The sequence below is a fragment of the Macrotis lagotis genome, chromosome 1 (assembly GCF_037893015.1).
Source record: "Macrotis lagotis isolate mMagLag1 chromosome 1, bilby.v1.9.chrom.fasta, whole genome shotgun sequence".
Classification (NCBI taxonomy): domain Eukaryota; kingdom Metazoa; phylum Chordata; class Mammalia; order Peramelemorphia; family Peramelidae; genus Macrotis; species Macrotis lagotis.
The window spans coordinates 510,057,758-510,084,633 of NC_133658.1; the positions used below are offsets into that span (position 1 = coordinate 510,057,758).

Below are 26,876 nucleotides of genomic sequence, written 5' to 3' on the forward strand. Positions count from 1 at the left end.
TTTCTCCTTTTCTTTTATCTTTCCTTCCTCCCTTCTTTCCCTCCTTTCTTCCTTCTTTCCTTCCTTTCTTCCATCTTCCTTCCTTTTTTCTTTTCCTCCTTCGCTTCCTTCTGCCCTCCCTCCCCTCCTTCTTTCCTTCCTTCCATCTTCCTTGCTTCCTTTCATCCTTCCCTCCCCGCTCCCTCCCTCGCCCCCTCCCCCGGTGCGGTGTGCGCGCGGGCAGGTGTCGCGGCGGAGGTAGGGAGGTGTGGGGAGGAAGACTCCACGGAGAAACGCGCCTCCCCGGCTCTGCAAGGCTAGCGGGGCAGCCCGGCCCTGGCCGCCGGCCCTCCCGGCCCTGGCCGCTGTTCTTCCTCCCCCGACTCCCCGGATTTGAAGCGCCTCGGGGGCAGCAGTTCGGAAACATGAAGTTTGGGGTGGCGGCTGGCCCGCTCCCCGCCCACACCGGCGGCCAGCAGCAGCAGGAGCAGCAGGAGCAGCAGGAGCAGCAGCACCCGCAGCCGCAGCCGCCGCCTCCGGAGCCCCGCGCCGCAGCCAGGCGGAGGAGCGCTCTGCTGCTGGGAGGCCGCCTCGGGCCGCTCTGTGAATGCTCGGGGGAGGCCACCTGTGCTCACTTCTCCTGGTAGGCTTCCTACTGATTGACTGATCGATTGAAGGCGATGCTTTTGTACCTGTAGGTAGTTTTGGACTATCGGGAACTAATTTTGAGTGTGGAAAGAAGTAGGGAGTGGTGCGGAGGGGGAGGATTTATTGTAAACATTTCTCTATTGCGCCCTAAAAATCTGATATATTTCAAAAGAGCAAATTGTTAAAAGGGGGACGTCATCCCTAGTGGTGATAAAAATGCTGCCTTTCCAACTTGAGCCGCTTAGTTTTGATGGTACTAAGTGCAGTTTACATTGATACCTGTGTAACCTGCAACTTCTTAGGTGACTCCTTTAAGAAGTAACAGTTTATGGACTAAAGCTCACAGACCTGGAGTAGAATTGCAGATCGGTGGCCTTCCTGTGTCATTGCTTGAGAGGAGCAATTAGACATGTGCGGCAATACTCTCCTTACGACAAATAGACTAAATAATGTGGAACATGTCTTTGTTTACCTGGCAGTTGCTTCTCATTTTTATAAATTTACCTATAGCCCAATTCTCTAATAGAATGGAACACGCCTGTACTAAAATAGAATAAGACCACAGAAATGGTTAATTTACATGGTTTAGTGACATTGTTTGGGTGTTGGGGAAAATTTTATGGTATTGGCTGGAATTAGTTAACAGCTATTTAAAATGAATTTGTTAATCATGGATGAATGTTTTCAATTTTTATGAGAAAAAATATTTTAAATAATCAATTAAATAATTTTAAATATCTATAAATATCTATCAATTAAATAATTTTAAATAATCAATTAAATTAAAACTTCATTTTAAGTTAAATTGTGAAATACCTTAAAATTCAAGTGCAACCATGCTCTGTAAAGACACAATTCTTGACGTAGTTATTTTTAAAATACCCAATTACTAATATATGTCATATTAGGAGGCTGAATATATCTTTTTCCATTATGTCTAATTGAGCATTTTAATAAGCCAGCCTTCCTTTTTGAGCATAAAGTCACTTAATCTCTGTCTGCCTGAGCTTCCTCCTTGTATGATGAGGATCATAAATAGTGCAGATATCACAGGGTTTGTTGTCAGGATCAAATGAGTTATTTATAAAGCATTAAGGTGGTACAATGGATAGAGAACCAGGCCTGGAGTCAAAAAGACTCATCTTCCTAATTTCAAATCTGGTCTCAGGCAGTTTACTATTGTGTGACCATGGGCAAGTCACTGAACCCTGTCTGGCCTCAGTTCCTCCTCTATAAAATGAGCTAGAGAAGGAAATGACAAACCATGCCAGTATCTTTGCCAAGAAAACCCCAAATGGGGTCACGAAAAGTCAGACATGACTGAATAATGACTGAACAACAACGTTCAGTAGTTGGCACATAAAGGCTCTTAATAAATTCTCATTCCCATGCCTCCTTGGCCTAAAGGTCATATAAATGGGAAATTTAATATCAGATCAGTTATTTTGCTATTTGCTCTGTAAAAGAAGGATTCTAAAGGCATAATACTTTTTTCTTCTTCTAAACGACTACAGGTGGCACTATTGAAACCAAGAGTAAGAAAGAGTTGCTAGAAGTTAACAGAAAAATCAAAGAAAATAAGAGTAAAGAAAGATGATTAAGCACAGAAACCTGATTACCCACAGGTATGTAAAACAATTAAACCAATCATCTATGATCTTATAATTGCCTTTCTACTATTATGAACATATTCTGTTTTATCAAAGTTTTAAAAGTTCATTGTTCTGACATTGTTTAAAGAAGTATGAATAGTACAGTGAAACCTAATTTGCAGTATTCTCAGATGATGAATAAGGCTCTTGTCATAGTCTAGTGATTATTTAAACTAAAAAAATCACAATACACATAAGCACACAAAATCACAATAGCACTAAATTTCTTGGTCCCTTGCATAATTGAAGTGCATTGTTTCTTTGGCATAATAATATATTCTCTCTAATTGAAATTCTGTTTCCTTTAATGAAAATAGCTTTATATTTATAGTGGCCAATTTTTCAATATTAGGAATCAATCAATTTTAGTTAACATTTATTAAGCTACTATTTACCAGGCACTGTGCTAAGCATTGGGAATACAAAGAGACAAAAAAGTGTCCCTGCCCTCAAAGAGCTTAAAAGGGAAACAATATACAAACAAATAAATTCAAAGCAGACTTACATACATGATAAATAGGACATAATTAACAAAAAGGAAGGCAATATAATTAAGAGAATTTGGGGATGACTTTCTATGGAAGATAGGACTTACATTTGGTACATATAGGAATGAGTACTATTTGGAAAACAATGGGGAATTGTGCCTTAAAATATTTCTCAATATGCAAAACTTCATTGTAAATATTTTCTAAAATGGAAAACAATTTGAATAATTGATAATAGAACATTTTCAACAAAATGGAGAAAATTGGTACTGATGATCTGCTGGTAGCTATTTTTAATAAAAATGCAAACTTTTTGTGTAACAAAGTTGATTCAAATAAACTGACTCTATAAAGACAATTTCCCTTAAACAAGTTTTTATCTTCTTTCTTCTCTTGCATATTTTTCCTCATATGTCTTTTCTCCAAGCTCAAAAACAGACATTCATTGGCTTTCATCCTACTTGGATCTTCCTAATTAAGCAAGAAGGGAATAGGAAATAAGCATTTTTCTAGCCCCTACTATATTCAGGCCCTGTGCTAAGAGACAAATATAGAAATAGGATGCATTGAATTTTAAAAATTTAATAGAATTTACATTTTTGTGGGTGTGACAAAAAGTACAATCGTCAGATGTAACTATTTTATCACCATTCAAGTGAACTGACATTAGTCATAATCAAAATTCATGTATTCATATTCTAACATCTTCTATAGTCACAGTTGGGAAGAGCCCTGGGATTAGAGTCAGAAGCCCTTGCTTCTAAACTTGATTGTCTACTACTTTTCCAAGTGTCTTGGTGGGTTCATTTCATCCCTGTTAATTGTACTTAAAATGAGTCATCTGGACACCTATTTGTAATAGTTTCAAAAATATAAATTATATTCACAGTGAAAACTTATCAGAGGAAAAAAAAAATTTTTCTTTCTGTCCTAATAGTAAAGGATAATTTATTTTTCTAGGAAGACAAACAGAAATAATCTATCTTTTATGTCAAAAAGGGGGATAGAGTGAACTGAGAACTTATTTGAATATTGAATTATATAAATGGTATATAGTGGGAAACTATTAGGTGCTTTAGAATACATATATATATGTATATGTATGTATATATATATATAAAGAAATTTGTTGTTGCTTCTTGTTTCTTACCAAAATTTGAACTATTTAGGAGTACCAAATTATATAAATATTTAGTAATATATATTTGAAATACCAAAAAAATATGAAAACCTATTTCAAATAAGTTAATTGAACCCCAGATATGTAATAGTATTTACCTCTGAGATTGGGGTACAGTTGAAGGTAGGTTGTACAAGGAAGACTTTCCAGACTTTGAATCAAATTCTGAGTTTTGCACTGAAAATTTCCAACTGTTTTCATTGAAACTACCTAGTAGCTATTTTCCCAATGCCAACTGTGCCTATCTTCCCATATCATCAAATACTTGACTCCCCCCCCCCCCCCCCCCCCCCAGAGTTGAGAGAAACTCGGAGAAAAGCCAGAAATGGAATCATGGTGCAAGTGAAACTTGAGTGGGATTAATAATTAGGTGTCTGATTATCCTACATTTTACCCTTTTCCTGTTCATAGTAGATATGGTATCCAGAATTGTTGACTTGACTTAATTCTCCCTGAGACTAATTCAGTTTTAGCCTATCCCCTGAAGTACGAAATTAGATAAGATTGGATCCAGGTCTTGCCACTGATCAGAGAAATCCAGTGCAGTCCAGCCTGGTTGAAAGGACTTCTTGGGGTGGGTGGGGGGAATTAAGACCTTATATCCTTATAGCTTGGATCAGGTAAAACTGACCCTAGGATCTCTCTGTTGTCCCCAAAGATCTTGTATAGCCTCAGTCTCTTTAGGACCCTTGAAATCAAGAATGTTGGTAGTAACTCCAACACTACACTGTCTTAGGGTTCAATATTGGAGCAAAAATGAAGGACTCAAAAGTCATTGAATAGTTAACAGAAGATTTATTTTTGCCCTGATCACAACAAGAATATGCAACAAGGATACAGTGACCCTTAGCTTCTCCACAGGGAAAATTCTTCTCTACAGGGGAGAATTTGGTGGAAGACTCAGTAACTTACATGGTTTTCAGAAATCCACTATGTCTGATGACTGGACTCCATGTGGCTAGAACTTTTTATGACCTTAGATGACCAGGAGGCTGTATCAGAGGAACTGGGGTCAATTGGGTCTCAAGGGAAGCTGGCTTCCATCATAAGGGATGATGGAGAGATGATTGGCTGATTTCCTTTGACTACAGAGTAGAGAAATGATCCTTCTAGTATGGTATGCCCAGAGTCAGGGAGAGAGGAAGAAAAGAATGTGATCATTGTCTGCCTCCTTCTCTTTCTCTTTTTTCTCTCTTTTTCTTGATCCCCTCCCCCCCCAAATCTGCCACTTGGATATACCTGTGAATACTCATTAAGCAACAGGGACTTTCCTCCTGTGGGAAATCCCAACTCTCTTCTTCAGGGCAAGGAGGAACCTTTTGATATTAATTCCATTGAACAAATATTTGTTGAGTATCTATTCTGGTTAAGAGTATTGTTTTAAGGAAAGGGGGGGGACTGGGAGGAGTAGAAGAAAGTATGTAAAACTTTAAATCCAACTTGGGTGTTCTCATTTAGTCATCATTGTCTCTTGCTTCTCATCCATCCAATCGTTGTCAGGGCCTGCCAATGTCACCTTTGCAGCATCCCTTTGATATTTTCCCTTCTATTCTCTGGTGCAGACCTCATCACCTCCCACCTGAATTGTTGCAATAGTTTTGGTAGGGCTGCCTGCCTCAAGTCTCTCCTTTTTCCAGTTCATCTCCTATTCAGCCACCAAAGTAATTTTCCTAAAGTGCAAATCTGATCATACCACCCCCTCCTCAATTATCTCCCCTCAGTAAATACTGGTGCTTCCAAAATCACTTATAGAATCCTCTGTTTGGCATTGAAAGTCTTTTATAACTGACTTCCTCCTACCTCTTTGGTATTGTTATACCTTGTTTTCCAACATACTCTTATATATAGTGACACTGAGCTCCTGGCTGTTCCACAAACAAGACGCTATATTTCTCAACTCTACTCTCGGACATCCCCTAATGTCTGGAATGCTTTCCCTCTTCTGCTCTGACTACTAATTTTCCAGACTCCCTTTAAGTGCCAACAAAAACCCCATCTTCTAAAGGAAGTCTTTCCCAACTCTTTAATTCTAGTCTCTTCCCTCTCTTGATTATTTCCTCTTTATCTTGTATATAAATTATTTGTATATATTTGCTTGTTGTTTTCCCTGTCAGACTGGGTGCTTCTTGAAAGCAGGGACCATATTTTTGTATATCTCTTTATTGACAGGTTTTTTAATCTTTTTATTTTTTCAGTGCTCAGCACAATTCTGGTACATAGTAGGCCCTTAATGTTCATTGACTGATTATCTCTTCCTCATCTCAGAGCTGCCTTGTGGGTTTTGTGAGAGGTTGTGATTTACCCAGGACCACATACTCATCATCATCAAGACTCAAACTCAAGAACCCAGACTTGAACCCAAGTCTTCCTGACCAAGGCTGACTTTCTTTCATTACTCTGCCTCTCATTCCTAAAAATTCAGTTTAAAACATTATTTTAAAAACCTACTTATCTTTATTATGTACATGTTGCTTTTTTTTTTTAAGTTTTTGCAAGGCAAATGGGGTTAAGTGGCTTGCCCAAGGCCACACAGCTAGGTAATTTATTAAGTGTCTGAGACCGGATTTGAACCCAGGTACTCCTGACTTCAAGGCCAAGGCCAGTGTTTTATCCACTATGCCACCTAGCCGCCCTGTTGCTTCTTTTTTTGAAAGGAAGTCTTCCTTTGGTTCTGATAAAAATGGGACAGTTCTTAATTAAATTGGTTCTAAAATAAAATCTTATTTGCTTAAAGTAATAACATAAAAAAGAGAGGAAGAGAGAAAGGAGAGAGGCAGAGAGAGAAAGAGAAAGAGAGAAAGAATGAGAGGGAGGAGAGAGTAAGAGAAAACGAAGAGGAAGAGAGGAAAAAGAAAGCAAGAGTTGAGAGAAAAAAGGAAAGGAAGGGAGAAAGAAAGGAAAAGAGAAAGGAGAGGGAAGAGAAGAGAAGAGAAAATGGAAGAGAGGAGAGATGAGTGGAAAGAGGAAGAGAGAGAAAGGAAGAAAGGTGAGAGGGAGAGAGAACGAAAGAGGGAGGAGAGAAATAGAGAGGAAGATAGAGAAGGAAGAAGAGAAAGAGATCACCTGCCCTTCATTGGTAGCTGGCTAACTAAAGGGAATGTCCTTGACTTGTTGCTCTGATAAAAATGGATATGCAGTGTGGCATAGAATGAATAGAACAATGTTGGAACACTTGGGTTAGAGATACTAGTTATGTGACCAAGTTCACAACTCCCCTGAACCTGCTTCTTCATCTATAAAAACTGAGCTGATATTTGCACATTTTGTTTGGGGAATGCACTTTGTATGGTATAAATGTCAGCAATTGTTAATGATAATAAAACAAAAACTGGGGGGGGGGGGGGTTCCTTAACTAGGAAAGGAGATGGAGAAAGGGACTGCAAGTTTGTCAGCAAGTTGCTAAGCCTTTGAGTAAAGAAGAAATGACTGTGTTACACTATGTCACATCAGATTTAACAGGAGACCAAAGTTGTAAGCTACATTAGTCTTCAGAACAGTAGAAAATGATCACATGTTGACATTTTCCTATTTTAGGAAGTTAAAATGGTAAAGGTCTAAGAGCACATATTCTAAATGAATAAATTCAAAATGATAAGGAACTTATTATTATTAATAATAATAATAATTTGGCTTTTGCATGGCAATGAGATTACGTGACTTGCCCAAGATTACACTGCTAGATAATTATTAAGTATCTGAGGCCAAACTTGACCTCAGGTCCTCCTGACTCCAGGCCCGGTGCTCTAGCCACTGAACTACCTAGCTGTCCCTGAGTCTATATTATTCAGCTAGAGATCAGTTGTTACCCTTAACTTTGAAAGTCAGTTCTGTGTAATGATTTTTTTCACCTGTAACAGTTCCCATGCTGTCATCAGGATTTAATCCTTAAGTTCATCTTGATAGTGCAGTCATTCCATCATTGGCATTCTTATTAATATTGTATGGTTACTAGGGCTTAAGATACAATTCTTGGCGCTGACCTTCAAGAAACACTGAATGTGGAGTGTCTTATTTGCCCAGATGAGGACAGTGGGTCTTTTAGAGCATTAGGTCATATAATTTAATAATAATTCTCATGTATAATTTAATTAGGATAATTATGCATAAGGATACACACACACATATACATATATAAGAATTATAATCGTATTTGCAAAGTACTTTACAAATACCTCATTTGATCCTCATAGCAATGCTGGAAGATAGATGCTATTCTTATTCTAATTTTACAAATGAGAAAACTGAGGCAGAGATTGGATGATTTACCCAGAGTCACATAGCTAGGAAGTTTCTAAGTTTTGCTTAGAACTCTGGTCTTCCTGCTTCCAGGTCTAGCCACCTAGAAACTTCTAACAGACAGTATATTCTTTTGAATAATACAAGAAATTTATTAAATAATAAAAATGGCAACCACTGCCACTAATTTTGACCCTTGGGACCTGAGAGATCATGTTCACAGGGGCAGAGCCATAACTTGTAAGGGGTTAGAAAAGCTTTTCATCAGGGTGAACATCTGAGTTGGGAGCAAACTTCTTTCACTCCCTACAGTTTTGACCTTTATAATTTAAGACAATGTATTATAATAGAAAAAGAAAGAAGGAAGGATGGAAAGAAATAAGCACCTAGAGTATAGACATTGTACTACACATTTTACAAATCTCTTATTTGATTCTATTATTATTCCCATTTTACAGATGAAGAAACTGAGTCAGGTGAAGTGACTTGTCTAGAGTCTCACAAAGAGTCAGTGGTTTGAGTCTGGATTTGAACTCAGGACTTCCTGACTCTAGCCCCAAATGCTCTACCCTGTGCTACTAGCTGTCTCTTATAACATTATGGGAACCAGAGCTAGCTTTTTCTTTCTTTATTCTTCTTTTTGAAAACTAGACCCCCACATATACGGTGAATAGGTTAGGAGAAAGATATCCATTGGAAACTAGTGAGATGATTTAGGAGAATGATGGGGTTAGGGACTCACAATGCTTTACCTTTTTTTCTTTTTAATTTTTTTTTTTTTTTGTGAAGCAATGGAGTTAAGTGACTTGCCCAAAGTCACACACCTAGGAAGTATTGTGTTCATTGATTGATTGTCTGTTCCTTATCTCAGAACTGCCTTGTGTTGTGAGAGGTTGTGCTCTATCCACTGTGCCACTTAGTTGCCCCCTCCCATGATACTTGCTAAGGAAAATGATTGAGTATAGGAAAGGATTTCCATTTTCTTTTCTCTCATGAGACTTCTTAATAGCTTTTAAATCTGAAAATATATATGCATAATATTTAATATTTAAATACTAAAGAAAAACTTGAACAGAATGCAAGTTTTCCATTTTTAAAGTATTATCTTTAAAAAAATGTTTTTCTACTGAATTCTCTGAGTGCTTTTCTTTTTTTTAAAAAATCCAATCTATAACGACAGGAGTGGGGCAGGAATTGATAGAGGGAAAAGAGTCTTAATTTTCCCATTGTAAGACCCTTGGCAGAATTTGGAAATTGGGCATGCTAATGCATCTTGAAAGACAATTTTTTGAATATTATTAGAAATAATTAAGTGTTCTCCTAGGTGTTGTGCCAAATGAGATAATACCCAGAATTTGACCCCCAAAGGACATGGATATTGTCTGTGATCTCATTAAATAATAGTCACATAAGAACTTTCATGGGATTTCTTCATAAGTGAAAGAAAACTGGTGGTTTGGTTTTTAAAATGAGAATCTGGAAAAATCACTAAAAATGTGTGAACAAAGAGTCATGTAAAGAAACTGGCTTTTTTAGATGATGTGATTTTTATCATTCCCAGATTGATAACCTAGCTCCAACCAAATATTTAAGTTAAGGAATAATGGAACATTAAAGTAATATACCTCTTGGAATTCTTGTTCTGTTTATAGTTGATATTTGTAATGTAAACAACATTTTTTTTGGTTTGCCAAATTAAAAGGTTAAACCTTTCGCTGGGAGGTCTATTACTACATTAGACTACTTTTTTTTTCTGCACTGATGCTATTCAAACAATTCTCAGTGGTAAATAATTATGTAATAATTATAGGGATAGACTGGGTCTTTAATTTCATTGGTATGAGAAGATCCCACTTGAAGAAACTTGTATCACCAAAGTCAGTACCTTCTTTACATCCTAGGCCTTGGGGTTGAGAGACTAACAGACTGCCCCAGGATTGTAAAGCCTCAACATGTGACAGGTATTGTTAGAACTCTTCAGTAGACTATGCTAGCTATATCATGAATTACTTAAAAGAAGATATATTTTCATTCATATCACCTGAAGAACTTTTGTTCAGTTCCCCCAAAGGAATGCCATTTAGTTTAAGATATTCTATTGTACATTTTTATATTTACTTTAATAAGAATTGCTCTATTTTATTAATGTATACTATAAGGCTGGCCTTTACAGGAGAGCAGATCCCTGCAAAGTGATTTTTTTCTTTTCCTATTGTATGTTCATTAGAAATTCAATTGTTTACTTATAAAGGAATATAGGACTCAATAGGTAGAAGACAGGAACTTTTCCATAAGTTTAATATTAAGTCAGTCAAGAAACCAGCTATGTCGCTAGCAAAAGACAGTCCCTGCCCTTGGGGAGCTTACAATTGAATGGGAGGCAACATGCAAACAAATATATACAAACAATCTACATTTAGGATAAAAAAAAAGGAAATGATTAAAAGAGGGAAGGCCCTAGAATTAAAAGGACTAGGGAGGCTTCCTATAAAAATAAGATTTTAATTAGAACTTAAAGGAAACCCAGGAACTCAGAAGGCAGAGCAGAGGAGGCAGCCCATGGGGAAAGCCAGAAAAAAATGTGAGGTGGAGTGTTTTGTGGATAAGTACTACAAAATTTGTGTCTTTGAGTGTCTAAAAAGGCCTCTCATAATTTAACTTGGTATAAGATACATAAACTGCCTTCAGTTTAACAACATGCAATATTTTCCATTGCCTAATCTGCTGTTCTTAGGGATTCTTCTCTTTAAGCATTAACAATATATTCAACTTCATGAAAAAGTAAATTTTAATAGCATGCACTTGCTGATTCATTGTGATATGTCCAAAATGGGGAGGATGAGAACACCTTGATAACGTGGTTCCCTTTACAATACTGTTCCTAAATCCTTTCTTTGCATCATATGATGGCTTGTATCCTAAAGTTTTAACTTGAATAGTTATTGTGTAGGTAGACCTTGGCAACGCATCGACCTTTAAGTTCATTTTCTATTTCTTCTATAACATAATGATCTATGGTTCCATTTCTAAATGTTTTCTTCATATTTTGTGTGAATAATTTGTTCCAGAGAATCCAAGTCATATTAGCAAGACATTTCCTATGCCAATTGTATATTTAGAAATGAGAGAATAGGAAGCTTAATATTTTAAAATGTGAAGCACTTAGAAGTAGTTATTCTTTTTGTTTGAATTTTTAGTTCAATTTCTATTCAAGATGAATAGATATGAAAAATAAGCACTCGGTAATATTAAAACACTGTATTAGTCAAGAAAACTCTGAGCTTTGGATCCCTCAAATATAAAATGAAGATTATATGATCACAGATTCAGAGTTAGAAGGGATTTGAGAAGTCATGTAGTCTATACCCCTCATTTTTACAAATGAGGAAACTGAGGCACAGCATAGTTATGTGACTTGCCCAAAGTCACATGTGGGATCTGTGGGATTTTAACCCTAATCCTTTGATTTCAAATCCTGAATTCTTTTTCCTATACCACATTGATTAAAGTTCCTTTCAGTTCTAAGATTTTGATTACTCTTATTTTAGGAGATTCATAATTAGTTAAAATATACAATGTTGCATTAAATTAAAAGAATAAAATATATTGTTAATTTACCTTAAGCGTTATGTGTATAGTGATACTATGTATAAAATGTATTATTGACTTAAGAAACCAAAGAGGGAGTATTTTTTGTAAAAATTATTGATTTAAATGGAGATCTCCCTAATTAAATTCAGCTGTTCCTGAGAAATCAATCCACAGGTCTATATTAAATACTCACTTTTTTGCTGGTTGAGATAGCAGGGATACAGATAGAGTGTGAAACAGTATTTACTTACAAGGGGTATATAGTCTTTTTTCTTCTGGTTTTTGTGAGGCAAGGGGGTTAAAGTGACTTACCCAAGTTCATGCAATTAGTAAATATCAAATGTCTGAGCTCAAATTTGAAGGCAGGTCCTTCTGAATTCAGGCCTATTGTTCTATCCACTGTGCCACCTAGCTACCAGGGGGCTTACATCCAAGTGATGAAGACAAATACAGTTCTTGCTCTACATAAATTTGCATCACAAAATTTCGACTTTATATAATTCTGAAAGAAATCTAAATGAGAATTCTGACAGAGGATATGATTGAACTGTTAGCTGCAAAGATTGCGGAGGAAGATAGTGAAGCTTCAGAACCCAAGGCTGAACCAACAAAGATTCACAGCAAAACAGATAACAGAAGCAGTTTATCATTTGAGTGATTTTTATTTTTGCATTGGAAAAAATGGATCCAAATAATTAAATTTTTAAAAAAAAATTCAAAAGTTAGTTGAGGTTGTTAACACTTTCCATCCTCAGATAGACAAAAGGAAAAAAAAGAGCCACTGTCCATATATGGTCTCTCAATAGCTTCATATAAAATGTTGCGCAGCCAACCACCAGTTGACCAGGTGATAAAAGACAGGTGCGGTGGGTGAGGAAGGACTAATACAATGCACAGCTTAACTTTTCTAAATAATACTGTGCATATTTTATCATTGACTTTATCTTTCATTTAATAACTGTCTGTTATCATGGTATAACATTTAATATGTCCGCATTTAATACATTTTATGAATGTTGTAAAAGTACTATTTTGGGTGGGTAGTTGGATGGTACAGTGATGAGAGCACTGGGTTTAGCATCAGAAAGACTCCTCTTCCAGAATTCAAATCCTGCCTCAGACAATTTTTTTAACTATGTGACTTTGGGCAAGTCTCTTAACCCTGTTTGCCCCAGTTTCCTCATCTGTATAATTAGCTGTGGAACAAAAGAGCAAAACCATTCTAGTATCTTTGCCCAAAAAGCCTCAGATGGAGTCACAAAAAATTGGACAGGACTGAAAAGTGATGCAACAACAAAATTATTTTGTATATTCCTTTGTTATGTGGGCAAAGTGAAGTGAGTGGGCCAGGGGAAATTCATATTACATTTAAAGGGTCCACTTATATAAAGTGAGAACAGTCTGTGTAAATATTTACTGAATCCACATATAGAAAGAGCAAAATATAAATAATTATAAAAAATTAAATACAAATTATTTTGGGAGGGGAGGGCATTAGTATTTATAGGATCAGGAAAAGTTTTGTGTAAATTGTGGTGTTGGAGTCATAATTGGAGTTTAGTGACAAAGTGATGCATTCCAGGTCAGTTTGTCTGGATCTCAGAATATAGGAAGGGGAGTTACATATAGTCAAGCAAGGTTGGCACTAGATTGCGAAAGAGCTGTAAAAGTTAAAGAACAGAGTTATTCTATTATCTTAAATGCAATTGAGATCCAAGAGTTGGTTGTCCTGATGAGTCTGTGCTTAAGCAAAATCATGTTGACATCAGTGTAGAGGATGTGGTGAGAGATGTGAAGTGGAGACGCTACTTGAGAGACTATTGCAAAAATCTAGGCAGGAGGTGATGAGGGCCTTGAACTGAATTGTGTGAGAGGAGAGGAGGAATTTTTGGATGCTTGAGAAAGAAAGAGGGGAAAGGAAGGAAGGAAGACAAGAAAGGAAGAAATGAAGGAAGGAAAGGAGGAAGGGAAGATGAAGAATAGATTTGAATTTTACAAGTGTTTATTTTGAGGTTTGGAGCCAAAGTTCTTAAAAGGGTGATGCGGGGGCCTTTGGGGGGGGGGGAAAGGCAATAGAATTAAGTGACTTGCCCAGGGTCATACATCTAGGTCTGAGGTCAAATTTGAACTCAGGTTCACCTGACTTCGGGGCTGGTGCTCTATCCACTGTGTCACCTGGTTGCCCATGAGGGGATTATCTTTCACGGTAAACCACTTAGACCAATGACTTTTTTTGGTTTTTGTTTTTTTTAGAGAGTACAAGCTTTAACATTTATGAAATATCACGTATGCCTTTGTGATAGTGGACAGAAATGTTTGAAGAGATTTAGAATTGTTTATTTTCTCCTATCCCTGATTAGTATTAATATATATATGCATGTGAGATATCATATATATATATATATATATGATATCTCACATGCACAGTACATACAGCATTGAATCTAGAGATCCCACCCTCAGCCCTTTAGCAGCTTTGGGACCCTAGCTAAGTCACTTAACCTTCATTTGCCTTAGTATCCTAATCTGTAAAATGGGAATAATAATAGCACCTAAATCCCAAGGTTTTTATGAGGATAAAGTTAAAAAATATTTATAAAACACCTTGCAAACTCTAAAGCACTATATAAATAGTAGCTTTATTTTTATCATTTTAGAAATTAACATTAAGCTCCGCTATAGTCTTAGATTACATATTAGTGTTTTAAAAACAATTCCAGATTTTAAGAGGTATCAGCTAGTTAGAACCTGAAATCAGGAAGATCCGAGTTCAAATTCTGACTCATAAAACTTATTAGCTTTGTAACCTTAGGCAAATCACTTAGCCTCTGTCTTAGTTTCCTTGTCCGCATAAAGTAGGTAATAATAGCATCTATTTCCCAGGATTGTTGTGAGGATCATTTTAAAGTGACTTAAAATAGATTCTACATAAATGTTAAATGTCATCATCATCATTTCATCTTATAGCTCTGATTTGCATTCTAAAAACCTTATATAGTCATAATTGAGACCTGGCTATGGTCTCACATACTGGGTAGTAGGATTCCTTGGACAGATTTTAAATTTTGGGATATAGGGGGATTGAGAAACTAATAGGTTTAAGATGAGTGTCTTAAAGCTATAATATATTTTATACTTCTGCCACCTTTATTTTTTTTACTTCAAATTACTGCCCTCCCCTCTAACCCTAGTATAATTCCATACTGTTATAAAATGCCTGTTTACTTCTCCACTCTATGAGAAATAAAATCATTTAGAAATTCAAGTTCTATTTAGGTAAGTAATTAATTAAAATGCATTTCACTCTATTCCCTCTTTAAATGAAATTCTCAACCATTATGATTGCTTATAATTAAGCTTAGAAATTTGAAGGGGACTGTTAACATTACTCTTATCCCTTCCCAAATCATGAATTCTATCTACAGTATCTCTGGCAGCTGGTCATTTAGTCTTAGTTTGAAGATCTCCAGTTATTGGGAACTCACTATGTCTTGATATAATACAACTCATTCTATCTCTAGAAAGCTCTAGAATTTTTTAAGAGAGCCAGCCTTGAAGTCAGTAAGACTTGTGTTCGCACTCTGCTTGTGTGAGAACACAACCAAGTCACTTAAACTCTTGTTTTCATCAACTCTTTAAGGCAATAGATGCTCTCATCAAAGGAAGTTTGCTTACTTGGAAATTCCTATTCCAGTAAAAGCACATTTCCTTTGGGGGGGGGGGGGGCTAGGTACTCCAATGAAGTATCCCAATTACTGGACCTAGAATTGGAAAGAATGAGTTCAATGTCAGCCTCAGACTATTACTGTGTGACTCTAAGCACTTATCCTCTGTTTGCCTCAGTTTCCTCATGTAAAATGGGGAGGATAATAATCCCTTACCTTACAGGGTTGGATGGTGGATGATAATATTTGTAAAGCACTTTATAAACCTTCAAATATTATCTCAGTTCTAGCAGCTCTTATTAACCCTATCTAGAATTTTAGTAGGAATTCACTTTAAGCTCTGGTCCTATAATTTGAACCACTCCCCCTTACTTCTTTGAAAAATTGGAACTACTTTTTACCTTCCTCCTGTTTGTTTTCCCTAGCAGCTTCTACTTTATTTTTAAAGTAATTTTATTAAATTATTTATTAAATATTTATTTTTCATTTTTCTAGTTCTATATTGAATGGAGTTCAGAGAAAGACACTGCTGGGACAAATTGCTATCCCACTCATCTACTTTTGTGGTTAATGTTCTGATTATGGTGCAGATGGACAAAATGATTATGTTTTATGGTTAGATAAAGAAATAGGGAAGTAGAGGTAATCTTTTGCAAACTTAGTGAAAGTATTTTTAAGGCAACCTCAGTAAGCCAACACCAACAACATCTGAATTTCTTTAGGAATCTCAAATTCAGTATGTCCAAAATGGAATTTATTGTCTTCCCACCTAAACTCTTTCATAACTTTCTACTTCTACCAGGACCACTGGCTTACTTCTGGTCATCCAGTTATATAAGAGGGTTTCTGTTTTTTTTAATTAGATTTTTATTGATTTCTTTTATTTTTATATTGTCTTAATTTCCTCTTGTGCCTTTCTATTCACTAGGTACTGTATTTTGAAAGCTTTCTATTTCATGTTTCAGAATTTATGAATCTATATCATGGTTACATCTATTAAATACAGTTTTAAATTTTCATGGTCATTGGTAATTTTGATTTAACTGTTTAACTTACCTATTCAGTAGGTAATAACTTTTTGTATCCTGCAGTGATAGTTGAATTCCATAATGTTCTGGCGTAATCTTATTGATGAATACAGGGCTATTTATCTTTCTCTAATTTCCAGTAGCAATCTCCTGATCATTTTTGATCATTTTTGATCTTTTTTGACTACATGAATCTGTTGATTTCTATAAACAAATCTGAGCAACTCAGTCATTTTTTCACATCTGTTGACTTAGAAGAATCTCTTAGTTCCAGGATCTTGGTTGATTTCATCTGGAGGTAATCCAGTATTGATTACAGTCAATAAATCTAATGACATATACTAGTTGTTCTGTGAATTTGTATATGTTCCAAAAATATTTTTCCATCAGTTTTTAATCTAATTATTATGTAATTTGAGCACATCTATTAATCTTCCTTTTTTTTTTAGCATGGAAGTAGTTATTTTTCTTTTAGCCCTGAAGTGATTACTTTTTGTTAATATTATAGCAGATTTGTTTGGAGACTTTCTAAATTCATTACCATTTTTTTAATGTTCCTAAAGGGATGCCTTCAGTTCAGTAATAAAAAATTGCATAAATTATTGTAAGTGTATTCTTCTCACTCAACATTGATTTTAGGATGCCAGTAAATTTCTTGACCTACATAGCAAATTTCCTTCTTCTTGATTTGTCACTTTGATGTGTCTCACCAAGAGAAAGGTTTGCCTTATCTCCTAGCTCTATTTGAGCTTAGAATTTGAATTCATGTCTTCAGGTCTGTTTTCCTTGTCATACATTAAGAGTTTTTATAGTAATTGAGCCCAAATGGCATTTTCATATCATTGAAGAAAATATTTATGGAATGAAATTTTTAGTGTAGAATTTTTTTATCTATTTTATTTTATTTTTTGTGAAACTATATCATTTGCTTATCCATGTGTAGGAAGTGATTAGTATGATGTTGTGATTCAACTCTCTCTATGATTTAGAATCTTAATCAGTTCCCTTTGGGAAAGATAATGATAAGCTTTAATGCTAGGCAGAACCATACCAGGCTTAAAAAATATCATATATAGTAATTGTTCTTGGTGTTTCTATGTAAGCATCAAGTGCTCACTATATTTAGTTCTTTTAAATATTTTTAAATATGTGAATAAGCCATAAGAGTAGATTAGTCAAAAGCTTCATTATAATAAAGGTGATATAAAGGTTATGGCACTTTTAGATGATTTGTTCAATAATTATAGAATCATTAATGAGTCGTTCTTTAAACCATAGAGATTTTTTGGTCCTTGTTGCTTTTTTAGTTTATATTTTTGCAGATATTCTAGAATTTTGGGGTAACAAGATATGACTGCTTTATATGCAGTAGATATATAGTTCATTATTGGTCTATATTTGGAGGAGTCCTTGGTATTGTCAGTTTTTGGTACTTGGGTGTATGATGACTTTTATTAGGAAAGGTGGAATCAGATTTGTGTCTGAGAGGAAGATAGTGAAGTACTTGCTAATAATTCACCAGGCTTTATAAAGAGATTTAGTCAATAATTATGAATCTTCTTAGGGTCTGCCACTTTTGCCAGAAAAAAATCTTATTTTAGTCATCTTTCTTAATGGAACTGTGCTGTCATTCATCATGTTAATAGAACTCAAGCTTCCATTGTGTGGGACTTCTTGTGAACTCTCTATATGACCAGAAATTTTCTATATCCTCCTATGAAAGTTCTCGCTCTGATTTCTTTGCTTCTCAAACCTTCTTAGTAAGGTTTTTGATAGATATTTATTTATTTATTTTGTTCTTTGCATTACTTTATATTCCTTAGCTTTTTAGTTTTTATTTATAATTATTGATTAAGGATGTCTAGAATTTCATTTTCAATTTGTATTTTTACTTTCTGGATTCTGTTCTAGATTTTTTTTTCCTTGCCACCTTGATCCCATGAAATCTCTGGGGGGGGGGGGAAAGAATTACTTCTAATGGGAGTACCTTTCCCCCCCAACCCTAATAGGACAGCAAAAATTATAGAACTGATAATAAATAGCTCTTAAATGAACTGGAAGACACCAAGCACAATCCTTCTGGTTAAGGTAGAGAGAGGCCATGAAGACTATCTCAGAACCCTACAGTCTGTCCTGTGACTGTGTTCTCCAGCCCCAACTGATCTACTTATATATCCTAAGGACCCTGGATCTTTTTACCCTGCTATATTCATATGACATATGAATTTTCATATGTGCTGCTTCCCCAATTAGAGCGTGAATATCTTTGAGGAGAGGTACATTTTTTGTCTATATCTCCAGGCCTTAATATTATACTTGTGAGCACTTCATAATTATTTTTCTTTAATTCTGTATTATAGCCAATGAAATTCTACATTAATCTCTTAAGACACCTTTTCCAACCTATGCCCCAATATCTCTTCTCCTTTCTTTCTCTTTGAAATTGACTCTTGTCATCAGAATTTCCTTCCTGAGGCTTCTTATCTAAATTTAACCAATTTTCTTTTCAAAATCTCTTGGGATTCTAGATATTCTAGGTTTGAGCTCTTTTTACTTGATATTTAGGGGACTGTCAGACTGCGTTTGCTCTTTGTTTTATTTTTTAAAAAATTTTAAGGCCTTTTAAGGCTGTCATCATTCTTAATTTGCCAGCCAGTTCTTCCTGTTTACTTAAAATAAGATCCAGATGGATTCTTCCTTTCCAGCCTTCTTATACATTGTTTATTTTATGGTAAAGCCATAGTGATCAACACATACATGCCAAGGAACTTAAAAGTCATATATGACAGCGATGTTCTTGACAACATTGTGATTGTGATGTACTTTAAATAAAGCAGTTTTCCATGTAAATATCAAATGTCACATTGGGATCATTACATTTGTCTCTTTTTATATATATTTAAAATATGTGAATGAGCCATATGTGCATTTAGTCAAAAATTTAATGATGAAAAAAATAAATTTCCTGACACATTGGAGTGGCTTGTTTCATAATTCCTGAATCATATTGAATTGTTCTTTAAAACCCCAGAGATTTTTTGGGGTGATGTTTGTTTGATTTCCATTTCTGTGGCTTTATATTGGCTATCTCTTCCTTCTCTACTTCTCTTCATATAAGCCCCTGGATTGCTTCAAAATTCAACTCAAAAATTAGTTTTTTTTCCTGTGGACCTTTCCCTTCTTGGAGATTGCTTTCCATCTACTCTGAGTGTAGATAACATCCCTACTTTTGTGTGTTATCTATTTTTTAGAACATAAACTCTTTGAGGGAAGGGACTGTGTCCAAACTCTTAGTACAATGATCTGTTAAATAATACCCTTTAATAAATGTTAATTAATTCTTAAAAGTGAAATTATTAGTGAGTCAAATTAAGAATTTATAACTGCTCTAATTTTAATAGATAAATACCTCTTCTTAGATATCTGATTAATTCAACTCTCCCAACACAACCACGTCTTGCCTCTGTGTAAGCTTTGTGATCTTTTTCTGAAATTTCTCTAATAGTTTCACCTGTAGTCTCCATGACTTCTCAATGCTGCCCCCCTCTCTTTTTCATTTCTTTGCTTTCATACAAATGTTGATTACCTTTTTCCCCTTCCTAACGTTTATGCATTTCCACACATCAGTGTGTTATGCTACTATTCCACTTCCAGTTGTGTATTGAGTTGCCATTGGGAGAAGACAAATATTTGGAGGCCCAGAATTAAGGATGTCCTAAAGTCTAGATCATTTCATGAAAATAATTTCTTAATGCATTGCTTTTTTCTCCAAAGGAAAGGGAATATTAAAATATAATTAAGCAAAAATAACAATAGGGGATAATGATAGTGACTTGACAAATCAGGACCTAAGGGTATCAAAAATCAAAATGTGATTGTTTAATTATAAAAGGTTAGCCAACCCTCTCTTAAATCTCTAATCATCCAAAGATAAAATTTCTTAAAGAAAAACATTGTCAATAATCTTATCAATTGTATAGACAAAAGTAATGAAACTTGGAGAGATATGAATGTCACCTGTTACTTTGTTAATATGTAATTTCATCTAGTTTTTTAAAATGCTTTCCAAAAAACTTTTTTGGTTTATAAAATGAAATATACTTTAAAAGGCTCTTTTTGAAAAAAGTGTCTTCAGACACCTATAAAAATCATTTGAATATTCTTCCAAGGTTGTAGTTCTAGATAGATTATAGACTGATAGATTTAGAACTGAAAGAAGCCTTTGAAGTCATCTAGTTCAGTCCTCTTGTTTTGCAGATGAAGGAAATAAATGGACACAAATTTAATAAATTGCAAATGGTCACATGGTTTGTAAATGGTGGAAAGCAGGTTTGAATTTGATTTTCTGACTCCAGCTCCACAATCCTGCCATTTTATTCTCCTTTCTGAACAATAAAGTGATCCTCTGATTATTAATATCAAATTAGACAACCTAAGTCCATTTTTTTTGTCATCTAACTATTCCAATGGCTAGAGTGTTGGACCTAGAGTCAAGAAGACCTAAGTCCAGATCCAGTCATAGATACTTACTAGCTATGTGACCCCGGAACAACTCAACCTCTCTTTGCTTCTGATTCCTCACATGGAAAAAAGGAATAAAATCAGCATACTTTATAGAGTGATTGTGAGGATTAAATAAACTAATAAAACCATGTTATATAAATGTTTATTCTTTCCCTTTCCTTCTTTTCTCCTGCTCAAAATGTGCTGGCCAGAGGAGGTATTTGGTCCTTTCATGGAGAAAGTCCAACACAAAGTCCAAATTGAAGAGGGATTCCCTATTGATGTTGATGTCCTCCAGAACATCATATCTTTGTATGACATTGTGTGAATTTCATCAAACTTTGGGATGTTGCTTTAGTCTACTCTAACTATCCACAGTAAAATAAATGGATGAGAAATGTCTACCATCCTGACTTTGACATATAGTTGAATTAATGACACATAGAGACTTCAAGTACAAATGGTCAAGTTCTCTGTGGTTGGTCATCATTTGTCATTGTCTGAAACACTTGCCCATAGTTATACAGATAGAATGTGTCAGAGGCAGCACCTGATTCTAAAAATGAGTCTGTCCAATGTTCTCTAAACTCTTTTTTATCATATGCCTATTCAAATATGTGGTCTATTATTACTATCACAGTTATAGCTTAAGTTGATTAAATAATTGTGATGTCAAGTAATTTGTGTTTGTTTTAGAAAAGATATATTTTTAAGGAATTTCTAAAATAAGGTAAATTGATTAAATATTAACTGACAGCCTTTTTTAGTCTTTGTCTTTTTAGAGTTAGTTAAACAATAATATTCAATTCATTCAGTTCTTGAATGCATAGAAAATGCATGACTATGGATATTAATGACATTTAAGGCAGTGGTTCTGTCGAGAAGTATTATGTTCTGTGAGAAGAATTATAGGACAAAAAGCAACCTCTATTTAACTGCTAGTGTTGGTTTCATACATAGGTGTTAGCAAAAAAGTAATGAGAGAAAAAGTATACTTCCCTCTGTTTAAAAAACAAGGTTTTTCTGTGGCACCTCATGATTTATAAGGGCTCTGTAGTAGGAGGGAAGGGTATTATTTGGACCATTTATAAACAGCTTATTAACCATGAGGTACATTGAGCAATTATAATTCTGTCTTTTGATGGGCTCTCCTATAGTATGTATTTATACCAGATTCATTTAAAAGGGAAAGAAAAACCAAGATTAACTAACTGTTCTGACTGAATTGACAATTTTGCCATTTGATAGGAAAAATCAAAAAACCAACTTCTCTCTTGAGTGTTTCCTATAGTAATTTTTGAGACTATGTAAGGTTCATAGACAGTAGGATAACGTTTGAAGGGAAATTTGGATCTGATTTCTTAAATATGTATTTGCCTCTAAATTTGGCACAAATCTGAATACTTGGTATTATAATATGGAAACGGAAAAATTGGTGAATCAGATGCAGACATACTAATTTTAGAAAAAGACTTCACATTAATTGAGAATTTCCTATCAGGTCCTGTATTAAGCTCTGAAAAATAAGATAAAAGGCAAAAAAGACTGATCCCTCCCTTCTCATATAGCTAATAGTGAGGGAGAGAACACTGAACAATTATGTACAAATAAAATATCTGCAGGATAAATTGTAGATAATTAATATGGGGAAAGTACCAGCTTTAAAGGAGATTGGGGAAGGTTTATAGAAGGTCGGGATTTTATGTGGGACTTGAAAGAAGCCAAGAGAACCAGAAGATAGTCTTGAGAAGAGGGGCAGCCAGTAAAATGGTCTCTGTGATTGCCAGCAGGAAGACCAACGTCATTGGATCAAAGAGTACATTGTGGGGGAGCTGATAAGGTAGAAGTAAACTAGAAAAGTTGAAAGGGGTCAAAATATGAGACTTTGAAAACCTAACAGAAAAGTTCCCGTTTGATCCCATCAGTGTTAAGGAGGTAATGGGGGGTGGTGATAGAATCTACACTTTAGGAAGACCAGTTTGACAGTTGAGTGGAAGGAAGATGGACTGGAGTGGGGAGAGTTCGAGAGAGGGCTATCAGCCAGCAGGGTATTGCAGTTAGTACAAGTATGAGGTGATCAGAATCAGAGTGGGGGATGCATCAGAGACACATACAAGAGATGTTATAGAAGTAAGATCTAAGGGACTTGGCAAACAGATTAGATATGGGAGTTGAGAAAAATTGAGGAGGTGAGGATGCTATTATGTAATGGTTGTGAGCTTCGGGTGACTGGGAGCATGGTGGGGGTTTTGATAGTTAATCGGGAAGTTAAGAAAGAGATGGGGAGAGATTTGAGGAAAAGATAAATGAGTTCAGGTTTGGGACACATTGAGTTTAAGAGGTCTAAGAAGCATTTAGTTTCAAATGTTCAAAAGTCAGTTGGAGACATCATTCTGGCGGTTGGGAGAGAACTGCAGAAGTAGATCTAAGAACGGAAGAGATAACCAAGCAAGAAAAAAAGAGAGGATGACTCAGGACAGAGTTCTGGGGAATTCTCATGGTCAACAAGTAACCTATGAAGATCCAGTAAAGGAGACCAAGAAAAAAAAAAACAGTAAGAGGGGTATGAGGAAAGCCAGAATAGATTAGTGTCATGGAAGCTTAATGACTACACAGAGGTCAAAAAGGATGAGGATTAACAAAAATTCATGGCCTCTGGCAAGTGCAAGATCATCATCAGTGGTTTAGAGAGAGCAGTTTCAATTGAATGATAAAGTTGGGATTCAGATTGTAGAGAATTAAAAGATAAAGAGGGACGGAAATGGAAGCATTGATTGTGGAAGGTCTTGTCAAGCTATTTAGCTATACAAGGAAGGAGAGATATCAGAGGATAATTCTCAAAATGGACAGATAAAATGAAGATTTTTTTAAAATAAACAAGGCATGAACATGTTTGCATGAAGTAAGATTAAAGTTGTAGACAGGGAGAGATTAAAGGAAAATGGGTCAGTCAGGATGATAGAGGGAATAGTCTACTGGAGAAGACTTGTGCATATGGAAGGATTTGGCAAAGAGAGGGACCATCTCTTTATTTAAAAAGTAAACTGATTGAGGATTGATGTGCAATGAGGTAGGAAGATGAGGGAACTTAGTGAAGAGCCTCAATTTTTTCAGTGAAATATGAGTGAATGTAAGGGGAAGAGGAATCTTGGAAGGCTCAAGGAGGTTGGAAAGATCTAGAAAATCTACTGCAGGGATTGAGAGAATTTGTTAAATAGGGAGGTATAAAAATATTGCCTTGCCTCAATGAGGACACAATTGAGATTATGGAACATACATTTTTAGTGGACCTGGTCATTTGGTCATGCAAAGTTTAGTGATTTGATCTATAACATTTTTAGCAGTATGTGAATTGGAATAATGCAATGGATTTAGAAGTGATGGAAAGAAGCGAAGATTGGTGATAGAATAAAGGGACAAATAACACTTGAGAAGAGAATTGTATAATGGAACTTATTTGCCAGTGAATCAAGATGAGAAAATGAGGAGAGTGTAACCAATTCAAGGGTGATAGTCTGGAAAAGAACTGAAGGGATGAGGGATTGGATGTACCACTGAAGACAAAGTACAGGTTTTAGGATTGCAGGGCAGAGGGAAAAGTGCAGTGATTATAAATTGTGACCAGATAAGATTAAATTTAATATATATTAGTTCTAATATCCACTAGAACTTCAGTATCTATGGTGTAGATTTGCTATGGAGGTGAAATGAGTAGATATTGAGATGATTAAATCATCTCAATTATTAAGTCATCTTGGATGATGAACATATGAATGCCTAATGTCAATTCTACCCTTTAGTGATTAGTATTCCAGTACTTGAGCTTTAGTCATGAGCAAATGAACACATTGTAGAACACTTCATTTTATGAGCCTTGCCTTGGCTTTTCATAAAACTCATCATATCATACCTAAAAGCTGTCAGTATGTTATGGCTGGATCTGAGCCCTGTTCAAGCTTCAATTTTCTTATGAAATGAGTATCATTGTCAAAGAGTTAAAAAGTTTATTTAGCCCAAACATAGCGACAGTATGCAATAGGGTTATAATGGCACACAGCTTCTATAGCTGATCCTTCCCCTCTTACCTCCTCCCATGTAGAAATTCCTCTACGTCAGCATGGCAGGATGTGGTGACTTTCATGGTCCTCAGACATTCACCAAGTTGGAGGGGCCCCAACTCTCTGTGGCTGGGACTTGTTATGCCCTTAGGTGATTAGCAAGCTGTATCAAGGGAGACAAGGGTCAACTAGATCCCTGGGTCAGTTTGTGATCTTTTAGGAAAAACTAATCCTGTTGGAGGGGTTGGGTAGATACTGGTCCTAACACATTGTCCCTTCACTCTAATTTCTTTTTAAAGTTCATCCCTCCTTCTAGTCAAATAGATTAGCACTTTTACAGTTAACCTTGACTATTTTTCCCCTCTCTCACCACTTCCCCTGTACCATAACCAATCAATTGCCAAATCTGTTGATTCTGCCCTTTACAATATCACCCTCCCATCCTTTCCCCCTTTATTTTTGTTTACAGGGAATCAACTAGTTCATACCCTCATCATTTCTCACTAAGATGATTTCTTTTTATAATTTAATTTAATTTATTTATTTTGAATTTTACAATTTTCCCCCTAATCTCACTTCCATCCCCACTCAGTTCCCCACAGATGGAAGTCTGTTAGTCTTTACATGTTAGTCTTTACATGTTTCTATGGTATACATTGATCCAAATTGAATGTGACAAGAGAGAAATCATATCCTTGAGGGGAAAAAATGATGTATAAGAGACAGCAAAATTGTGTTGTAAGATATCATTTTTTCTTTTTAAATTAAGGATAACAAGTCTTTGATCTTTGTTCAAACCCCACAATTCTTTCTCTGAATACAGATGGTATTCTCCATCACAAATACTCTAAAATTGTGCCTGATTGTTGCCCTGATAGAATGAGCAAGTCCATTGAAGTTGATCATCACCCCCATGTTGCTGTTAGGGTGTACAATGTTTTTCTGGTTCTGCTCATCTTGCTCAGCATCAGTTCATACAAATCCTTCCAGGTTTCCCTGGATTTCCATCCCTCCTGGTTTCTAATAGAACAATAGTGTTCCATAGCATACATATACCACAATTTGTTCAGTCATTCCCTAATTGATGGACATTCACTCAATTTCCAATTCTTTGCCACCACAAACAGAGCTGCTATGAATATTTTTGTACAAGTGACATTTTTGCCCTTTTCCCCTAGTAATTCACCAGGATGATTTCAATAGACTTTAAGTTGGTCTTCCTGCTTCCAGTTTTCAATATTCCTAAAACCATGTTACTTCCAAAGATATAGATTCCTCTGTTTAGCATTTAAAACCTCAAAAACTGGCCACAACCTCCCTTTCTAGGTTCATGCTTTTGTGTGTTCCAGACAGATAGCACATATTCCTGAATGTGACACTCCATCTCCTGCCTGTGTACCTTTATACAAGCCTAGGTTGTGCTTCTTGTTCACTATCCTTCCCCTCTTAGAATCCCTAGTCTCCACACCAGACCTTTGTAGATTTTTCTCTGTTCTTCCCAACCCTTCCATATTTCCTGATCCTTCCAGCTGTAAGTACTCCAGTTTTGTACTATTTTAAATTGCTTTGTAGTTATTTGTATTTATTTACATACACATATATATGTATTTGTATAGATGCATGCACATATATGTATTACATTTATTGTATATTTGTTGTTGTTTAGTTGTTTTTTTTCTTTTTTAATTTTCTTGGCAAAGGTGGTAGAGTGGCTTCCTCATTTCCTTCTCTCACTCATTTTATAGATGAGAAAACTGAGGCAAACAGGGTGAAGTGACTTTCCCAGGGTCACATAATAAGTGTCTTAGGCCAGATTTGAACTTAGTTAAGTTGAATCTTCCTGACTCC

General features: G+C 35.6%; 1 long non-coding RNA gene across 1 annotated transcript in view; it reads left to right on the top strand.

The window, feature by feature from the left end:
- Positions 1–546: 546 nt before the first annotated feature.
- The window catches only part of LOC141506923 (uncharacterized), a 74,609-nt gene continuing 48,279 nt past the window's right edge, over positions 547–26,876 (top strand). The window contains exons 1-2 of the long non-coding RNA XR_012474017.1: positions 547–622; positions 2,142–2,252. This is a non-coding gene — a long non-coding RNA (uncharacterized LOC141506923). The remainder of the gene's footprint in view (positions 623–2,141; positions 2,253–26,876) is intronic.